Below are 9,690 nucleotides of genomic sequence, written 5' to 3' on the forward strand. Positions count from 1 at the left end.
ATCATGGCGAGGGAACCATTTTAATAATCAAGTAGTTAGATGTCGATTGGACCGAGCCTTGGGTAATGAGGATTGGGATGGGTTTTTTCCAAATTCGAAGGTGGATTATCTGGAGATGATTGGTTCGGATCATAGTCCCATTTTAGCTACTTGTTTGACGACGATACGGAGACAGCAAAGGCAGTTTAGGTTTGATAAACGCTGGTTGGGCAAGGAAGGTTTAGTGGGTGCGGTTGAGTCAGGGTTGAACCGGACAAGGAACTTTTGGATTACGGGTTTTGTCGATAAGATAAGAAATTGTAGGAATTCGATCTCCTGGTGGCGGAAAAATAATGTCAGTACTGGTCCATCTGTCATTGCCTCTTTGAAGGCGGCGCTTCAAGAGTCGAAAATGGATGATTCGATTCCACAGGCGGAAATTAGGGACATTGAGAGGAAACTAAAAGAGGCGTATCGTGATGAGGAGATTTATTGGCAACAGAAAAGTAGAAAATTCTTGTTACGGGTGGGGGACAAAAATACATCCTATTTTCATACATCTACCAAACAACGGCGGGTGCGTAATAGGATTGTTGGTCTATTTGATGTCAATAATGTTTGGAATGAATCAAGTTCTGGCATGGAGAGTATTGCTACATCATACTTTGAGGATCTTTTTAAGAAATCGGATAGTAGGAGTATTTCAGAGATGCTTCAAGCAGTTACTCCAATTATTACGGATAGTATGAATATAGCTCTGACTCGGGATATTTCGGAAGCGGAAGTCCGAAAGCTTTATTCGCCATGCATCCGGAAAAAACTCCAGGACCGGACGGAATGACGGCTCTGTTCTTCCAACGGTTCTCGTCCTCTCTTAAGGGGGATTTGGTGGTCCTGGTTAAAAAAAATTTTCGAACTGGTAATTTTGATCCGCTTCTTAATGAGACTAATATATGTCTCATTCCAAAAGTTGATCGACCGCAGCGGATGGCGGAGTTTAGGCCGATCAGCCTTTGTAACGTGAGCTACAAAATTATTTCCAAAGTCTTGTGTTTTTGGCTGAAGCGTTTATTGCCCGCCTTGGTTTCAGAAACACAATCAGCCTTTGTTACTGGTCGTTTAATTACCGATAATATTTTGGTAGCTCAAGAGATGTTCCATTGGCTAAATACTAATCGGCGATGTAATTCGGAGCTTTTGGCTTTCAAAACGGATATGAGTAAGGCATATAATCGGGTTGAGTGAGATTTTTTGGAGGCGGTTATGGCCCAATTAGGATTTGATAGAAAATGGATTTCATGGATTATGTGGTGTGTCTCGTCAGTATCGTACCAAATTCTTCTGAATGGTCAACCCCGGGGTTTTATTTAGCCACAGAGAGGATTACGGCAAGGGGATCCTCTATCGCCTTATCTATTTATACTTTGTACAGAGGTATTGATAGCTAATATCAAAAAGGCTGAAAGGGAGCAGAAATTAACGGGTATTTCCATTGCCCGTAGCAGTCCTACTGTCTCGCACCTGTTGTTCGCTGCTGATAGTTTATTCTTTTGTAAGACAGAGGCGACTGAATGTAGGACGGTAATGGATATAATAGGTAATTATGGTAGAGCCTCAGGACAAGAAGTTAATCTGGAAAAATCATCTATCATGTTTGGTAAGAAGGTCCCGTCGGATATACGATCTCAGTTGAAATCCATTATTGGTATTTCTAAGGAGGGCGGCATGGGCTCTTATTTGGGTATTCCTGAAAACCTGCAGGGTTCGAAAACTAAGGTTTTTAGCTATGTCAAGGATCGCTTGGATGATCGAGTAAATGGTTGGTCTGCGAAGCACTTATCGAAAGGGGGCAAGGAAATTATGATTAAATCAGTGGCTTTGGCACTTCCAACACATGTTATGTCATGTTATAAATTACCACATGAGTTGACATCTAAATTAACGAGTGCTATCTCAACTTTTTGGTGGAAATCTAATGATAAGGCTCGAGGTTTGTACTGGGTTGCGTGGGACAAATTATGCAAAGATAAAAGTGAAGGGAGTTTGGGTTTCCGAGCTTTGGAACAATTTAATGACGTTATGCTGGCCAAACAATTTTGGCGGTTAATTCACAATACGTCGTCTTTAATGGCCCGGGTGATGAGAGGACGATATTTCAGGAACAAACATCCTCTTATGGCAAAGAAACCGAATAATCCTTCCTTTGCCTGGCGGAGTATTTATTCAACTAAGGGATTGGTGGAACAGGGAACGCGATGGGCTGTAGGTTTTGGTTGTTCCATCTCGATTTGGCGGGATCCATGGTTACCGGATATCCGTTCAAGATCTGCGAATGGTAGGGGGAGGTTTTTACTCCCGAGTTTGATGGTTAATAATTTATTTAATCCAGTTACAAAGGATTGGCATTTGCCTATTCTAGAGGAGTTCTTTGATCCGGTGGATATACCACTTATTCGGAGTTTGCCGGTTAGTAAAACTTCTCAACCGGATAGATTATTATGGCATTATACTAAGTCAGGCAAGTATTCGGTTAAGTCAGGTTATCGGTTCGCCCGGGAATTAATAGCGGAAGTGGAGTATGGGCCATTGTGCAGTTCCCTGCGGGCTCAGTCCTGGAAATTAGATGTACCCCGAAGATTCAACATTTTTTCTGGCAAATTGCCTCGGGTACTCTTTCTGTGTTAGAACGGCTCGCGTATCAGGGAGTTTGTTGTGATGTTTTGTGTAAGCGGTGCGGTTTGGCGACGGAAACGGAGACTATTAACCACACACTGTTTGTTTGCCCCCGGTCGCGCAGTATTTGGGAGATGGTCCCGGTGCTGTTGGAACTGGGAGGTTTTCCATATGCCTCTATTTATGCGAATTTAGATTTCATTTTTTGGAGGGCATCTTCTCAAGCCGGGGCTTCTGATATCATCTCTTCTCTCCCCTGGATTTTATGGTCAGGTTATCGGTTCGCCCAGGAATTAATAGCGGAAGTGGAATATGGGCCATTGTGCAGTTCCCTGCAGGCTCAGTCCTGGAAATTAGATGTACCCCCGAAGATTCAACATTTTTTCTGGCAAATTGCCTGGGGTACTCTTTCTGTGTTAGAACGGCTCGCGTATCAGGGAGTTTGTTGTGATGTTTTGTGTAAGCGGTGCGGTTTGGCGACGGAAACGGAGACTATTAACCACACACTGTTTGTTTGCCCCCGGTCGCGCAGTATTTGGGAGATGGTCCCGGTGCTGTTGGAACTGGGAGGTTTTCCATATGCCTCTATTTATGCGAATTTAGATTTCATTTTTTGGAGGGCATCTTCTCAAGCCGGGGCTTCTGATATCATCTCTTCTCTCCCCTGGATTTTATGGTCAGGTTATCGGTTCGCCCAGGAATTAATAGCGGAAGTGGAATATGGGCCATTGTGCAGTTCCCTGCAGGCTCAGTCCTGGAAATTAGATGTACCCCCGAAGATTCAACATTTTTTCTGGCAAATTGCCTGGGGTACTCTTTCTGTGTTAGAACGGCTCGCGTATCAGGGAGTTTGTTGTGATGTTTTGTGTAAGCGGTGCGGTTTGGCGACGGAAACGGAGACTATTAACCACACACTGTTTGTTTGCCCCCGGTCGCGCAGTATTTGGGAGATGGTCCCGGTGCTGTTGGAACTGGGAGGTTTTCCATATGCCTCTATTTATGCGAATTTAGATTTCCTTTTTTGGAGGGCATCTTCTCAAGCTGGGGCTTCTGATATCATCTCTTCTCTCCCCTGGATTTTATGGTCACTTTGGAAAGACAGGAATAAAAAGGTTTTCCAGGGTATTGAGCTAGAGCCAATTGAGATTATAGATCAGGCGGCAACTGATAAATTAATTTGGGAGGAAGCCAAATCTTATACAGTGAGCAACCTCCTCCCTCCACCCTTAGTGGAGGAGAGGGATTCTTCTATTTGTTGTCAGGTTGATGGTTCATGGAAAGGAACGGACCCTTTTCAGGGTTTGGGTTGGTGGTACTGCAATGGAGATGATGCCACGCTTCTTTTGGGTGTTCGGAGTCTCAGACGAGTTTGATGGTTAATCATTTAATTAATCCAGTTATAAAGGATTGGCATTTGCCTATTCTAGAGGAGTTCTTTGATCCCGTGGATATACCACTTATTCAGAGTTTTCCGGTTAGTAAAACTTCTCAACCGGATAGATTATTATGGCATTATACTAAGTCAGGCAAGTATTCGGTTAAGTCAGGTTATCGGTTAGCCCGGGAATTAATAGCGGAAGTGGAGTATGGGCCATCGTGCAGTTCTCTGCGGGCTCAGTCTTGAAAATTAGATGTACCCCCGAAGATTCAACATTTTTTCTGGCAAATTACGTCGGGTACTCTTCCTGTGTTAGAACGGCTCGCGTATCGGGGAGTTCGTTGTGATGTTTTGTGTAAGCGGTGCGGTTTGGCGATGGAAATGGAGACTATTAACCACGCACTTTTTGTTTGCCCCCGGTCGTGCAGTATTTGGGAGTTGGAACCAGGAGGTTTTCCATATGCCTCTATTTATGCGAATTTAGATTTCATTTTTTGGAGGGCGTCTTCTCAAGCCGGGGCTTCTGATATCATCTCTTCTCTCCCCTGGATTTTATGGTCACTTTGGGAAAACAAGAATAAAAAGGTTTTCCAGGGTATTGAGCTAGAGCCAATTGAGATTATAGATCAGGCGGCAACTGATAAATTAATTTGGGAGGAAGCCAAATCTTATACAGTGAGCAACCTCCTCCCTCCACCCTTAGTGGAGGAGAGGGATTCTTCTATTTGTTGTCAGGTTGATGGTTCATGGAAAGGAACGGACCCTTTTCAGGGTTTGGGTTGGTGGTGCTGCAATGGAGATGATGCCACGCTTCTTTTGGGTGCTCGGAGTCTCAGACGAAGCCTTTCTCCCCTACATACAGAATTACAAGCACTGATCTGGGCAATAGAGTCTTTACTGGCGGCTGGAGTTAGTTGTCAGGCCTTCGAGACGGATTGTGCAGAGCTGGTTGCGATGGTGCAGTCGCCAGATGATTGGCCCGCTTTCTCGAATTTATTGGAGGATTTCTCGCAGCTCCGCTCCTTCTACCCATCGTTCTCCCTAGTCAAGATTTCCCACGACATCAATGTAAGAGCAGATTGTCTTGCTCGGTCTTCAAGATCTTTACCTTCTGAATCGTTATTTGTAAACTCTTATCCTCCTGTTTGGGCAACCAATCGTGGAGTTCTCTTTTAATTTAATTATTAATGTTTGGTTGAAAAAAAAATATATATATATTATTGTTTTATTTTAGTTTAATGTGTTATATTATATATATTTTAAAAAGTTATTGAAATTAAAAATGTAAATATAGATATAAACTTTTATAAAAAAAACTTATAATATATATTAATTATTTGTAATTAATGTGTTACATTATAAATATATATAACTAAAATTTATTAAATTACACATTTATATATATAACAATTTATCAAATTTATTAAATGTAAAATATATTTTTAAAAATTATATAGCAATGAGTGATAATTAATTTTTTAATGAAACACATTTAAATTATATTTTAAATTAATTATCATATATTAAATATAAATATAATATCTAATACTCCACTGCTATACCAATCAACTAAATGGGTTATATTAATCAGAGCATACAGCTTATGCACCTTAATGCTTATGCGGCATAATGCTAATGCTCTAATATATCTTGTCCTAAGTGTACAGTGAATTGTTTTACTTATATGTCACAAGTTATCAGAAGAAGAGCTGCCTCTATATTTGGGATACACAAATTTTAGAGGTTTGGGAGTTGGTTAACACAAAAAATATGTTGGGATTAAGTACATAAATGTGTACAAGAAATGGAAAATAATTACAATCATAAGTGAATTTTCTCATATGAAGGAAACTTATTATATGTTAACTTTCTTAAACAACAATGAATTATAATAAAAAAATAAATAATTAATGTTATCTAACTTTAAATGTTCACTTAACCGTGCGGTAACGCGTGGGTCGGCTTCCTAGTTTATTATAAAAGTAAAAACATTAATTAGTTATTTGATTCTAAGAATAAAATTGCATTAAATACACTAAAGAAATCATCATTTGTGATACAAGAAAAAATCCTAAAACATCAATTTTATGATACATAAGGAGTAGTATCCAATTTTATTCATTTTAATCCTAAAACATCAACTTTAGATTTTACAGTGAATTTTACTGGAATTGAAAAAAAAATACAAAAACTCAAATAGGTAAACTTATTATTTAAAAATCCACACCTCTTATTTTATGAAAAGATTAATAAATTCATGAACTAATAAAGGCCCCTTGAATATGCTTTTCCAATACAACTACGATTTCACCCGCGGTACACCGCGGGACTAAGTTATAAATTATTGTATTTTAAATAATAATTTTTAATTTATTAATTTTCAAATTTTTAATTAATGAACTTTTTGTCTAATTAATTTAGAATTTTGTTTAAAATTTTTTTTCTACTTCTTATGTTTTATAAAGTTTATAACCTAATTACATTAAATTTGTTATTAGATAGAATATAAAATTTAATATTCGTTTTGTTCTCTAGAATTAAACAGAGGTATATGCCTATATAGTATGTTAGTGTATATTTTTATGTGTATTTTTTTTTTTTGAATATTAAAAATGTGTTATAGTATGTGTAATATTTTGTAGTTCATATACTAAATAATTTATAAGTTAATTTTCAAAACTGTGATTACAAATCTGTAGTATATATGAGATAAACTAATAGTTTTAGTGTTGGTTCTATATTCTAAACCCACCATGCTAGGCGGGTCAGACAACATATTCAAAGATTTTTAATCTGCAAAAACTCATCATATGAAACCTGTGAAAGTAAAAATTATTTTTAAATACGTAATACAAAATAAAGATAAATCTGTAAGCAAGCAATATCTTTTATATTTTATTATTATTCTTTGAATAAGATATCAAATTGAATATGGTAAATATGTTTGTTACCTTTTAAAATCATACCGTTAGTTTTTTAATGATATATTTTATGTTTGATTTTGAACATTTATTTTGTGGAGAAATCAATGCGTTGAGATCAAAAATCTCGGCCACATATCCTCCTCTAAGATCGAAAATCAATTTGTTTCTTGGTTAGACCGATTGTTTAGGAAATTTGTGTATGTAGAAAATATTTTTTTTTTGTAAAATTGGATACTTAATATTAATTAAATCAATTGTAAAATTAATATTTAATGTTAAAGGAAGTGGTTTCATTTGTTTTGGAAATTTATTTAGGATGGAAAATCTTGTTTTCAAAAATAGAAACTTAATATTAATTAATTAAATGAAAAATAAATTAATAATTAATGATAATGGCAGTCTTGTAAATAGGTGGCAACTTCAGGATTTATTTGCTAAATGTACTTGAAAAATGTATATATAGATATGTTTTTGGTATTGTCAAAATATGCTCTAAAAAAAATTAGAGAAATTGGATGTATAGTATATGTTTTGGAGAATCAACACAAATGTCTTATTTTGACAACACCAAAAACGAGTTTTATTAGACAAGTTAGCCCAAAGTGAGAGGATGCAACGTGACATCTGAATCATTGAGAGTCTTATGAAAATTGGAGAATAAGGTTTGGCTAAGAAAGTCCTTCGTAACGCTAGTGATCAGAATGTGATTACTTGAAACCTGATGATTGGTGGTTATGTCAGAAATGTTCAGTACGAAGAAGCTTTGAAAACTCTTAAGGTTATGTTTTCGGATATTAAACCGAATAAGTTTAGTTTCGCTTCCACTTTAGCTGCTTGTGCCCGTCTTGGAGACCTGCACCATGCAAAGTGGGTGCATTCTTTGATGATTGATACCGGGATTGAACTTAATACAATATTGTCTTCTGCAACTGTCGACGTGTATGCAAAGTGTGGAGATATAGAAACTTCGAGGGACGTTTTCTATAGTGTTAAATGGAGCGATGTATCCATTTGGAACTAGCCACAGAAGCAATCAGAGTGTTTTCAGAGATGGAAGCAGAACATGTTTCACCAGACTCGATAACATTTCTTGGGGTTTTAACAACGTGTAGCCATTGTGGTTTGCTTGAAGAAGGGAAAGAGTACTTTGGTCTAATGAGTCAGCGGTTTTCCATACAGCCAAAGTTAGAGCACTACGGGGCTATGGTTGATCTGCTAGGCCGAGCAGGACGGGTCAAAGAAGCGTATGAGTTGATAGAGTCAATGCCGATAGAGCCAGATGTGGTGATATGGAGGTCTCTTCTTAGTTCCTCAAGAACTTACAAGAACCCCGAGCTAGGAGAAATCGCGATGCAGAACCTTTCAAAAACAAAGAGCGGAGACTATGTGTTGCTTTCGAACATCTACAGCTCCACTAAGAAATGGCGGCAGAGCGCTCAGAAGGTGAGAGAGTTGATGACTAAGGAAGGAATCCGTAAAGCCAAAGGAAAGATTTGGGTGGAATTTGGAGGATTGATACATCGGTTTAAGGCAGGAGATACAACTCATTTAGAAACAAAGGCTATATACAAAGTATTAGAAGGTTTGATACAGAGAAGTAAGTCTGAAGGGTTTGTGTCTGACACTGATTTGGTGTTGATGGATGTCTCTGAAGAAGAGAAAGAAGAGAACTTGAATTACCACAGTGAAAAGCTCGCGTTGGCGTATGTGATCTTGAAGAGTAGTCCAGGGTCAGAAATCAGAATACAGAAGAATATACGGATGTGTAGTGATTGTCACAACTGGATAAAAACATGTCGAAGTTGTTGAATAGAGTGGTTACAGTGCGGGATCGGATACGGTTTCATAGGTTTGAAGATGGGTTTTGTTCTTGCAGATATTGTTGGTAAAAAGATATATCTTTATCTGCATTCTCCGCGAAGGGAACAATCAAGAAACCAAACACGGCTGGAACTTTTAAAGCACAGGTTTCAGTTCTTTATGGTACATTGATTTGATGATCAGATACAATATTCTAAAATTTGGAACAATCAAGCTAGATTCTGTTCAAGAATCATGAAAACCATGAAAAAATTGAACAGTCTTGTTTAAAAAGATGAGAACGCTTGAGGAAAGGAAAAAAAAAAAGAAAAAAGCATAAATATATGAATGAAAAAGGTATAATAGACTAATATATCATCTCTTTCTTTTTGTCTTTTGCCTCTTGCAAAGTACTGGGAACCTTACTGGAGATTTGCACCGAACTTGGAACATAAGAGCACATAAGTATCCAACTTTTGTTTTCTCTAAGATCCACTTCTTTGTAGTATCCATTCTCACCAACCATGTAAGCTTTGTAGTTCATCCACGCTTTTTTGTCTGCATAAATAAACATTGCTGCTTTCTTCTTCTCGTCGACGAAGAAACTCCCATATAGAAACCGATATATGTCAGTCAACGGCATATTGTGCTCAATTTTTGAAAAGTTCCTCCACGACACTATATTGTGCTCAATCTTAGTTGTAATCCATATTCCAAATTCATATGTATTCCACTTATGAAAAAACACTGCAAGCTATAACTTGGCTCAAACTTGAGCTATGATCATTACAATCTCTCACCGGATTACACTTGGAACCACTCTCAAGCTTTCTCACTCACCAACCCAATCAACCTCTCTCTCTCTCTCTAACTCTCTCGTCACGCTCTCGCTCTTCTGTTACAACTCTAACAAACTCGTGACTCTCTCAACACCAT

General features: G+C 37.8%; 1 pseudogene; it reads left to right on the top strand.

The window, feature by feature from the left end:
• LOC104752639 lies at window positions 4,406–8,843 on the top strand (annotated as a pseudogene).

This window comes from Camelina sativa, chromosome 2, assembly GCF_000633955.1.
Source record: "Camelina sativa cultivar DH55 chromosome 2, Cs, whole genome shotgun sequence".
In the NCBI taxonomy this organism is placed as follows: Eukaryota; Viridiplantae; Streptophyta; class Magnoliopsida; order Brassicales; family Brassicaceae; genus Camelina; species Camelina sativa.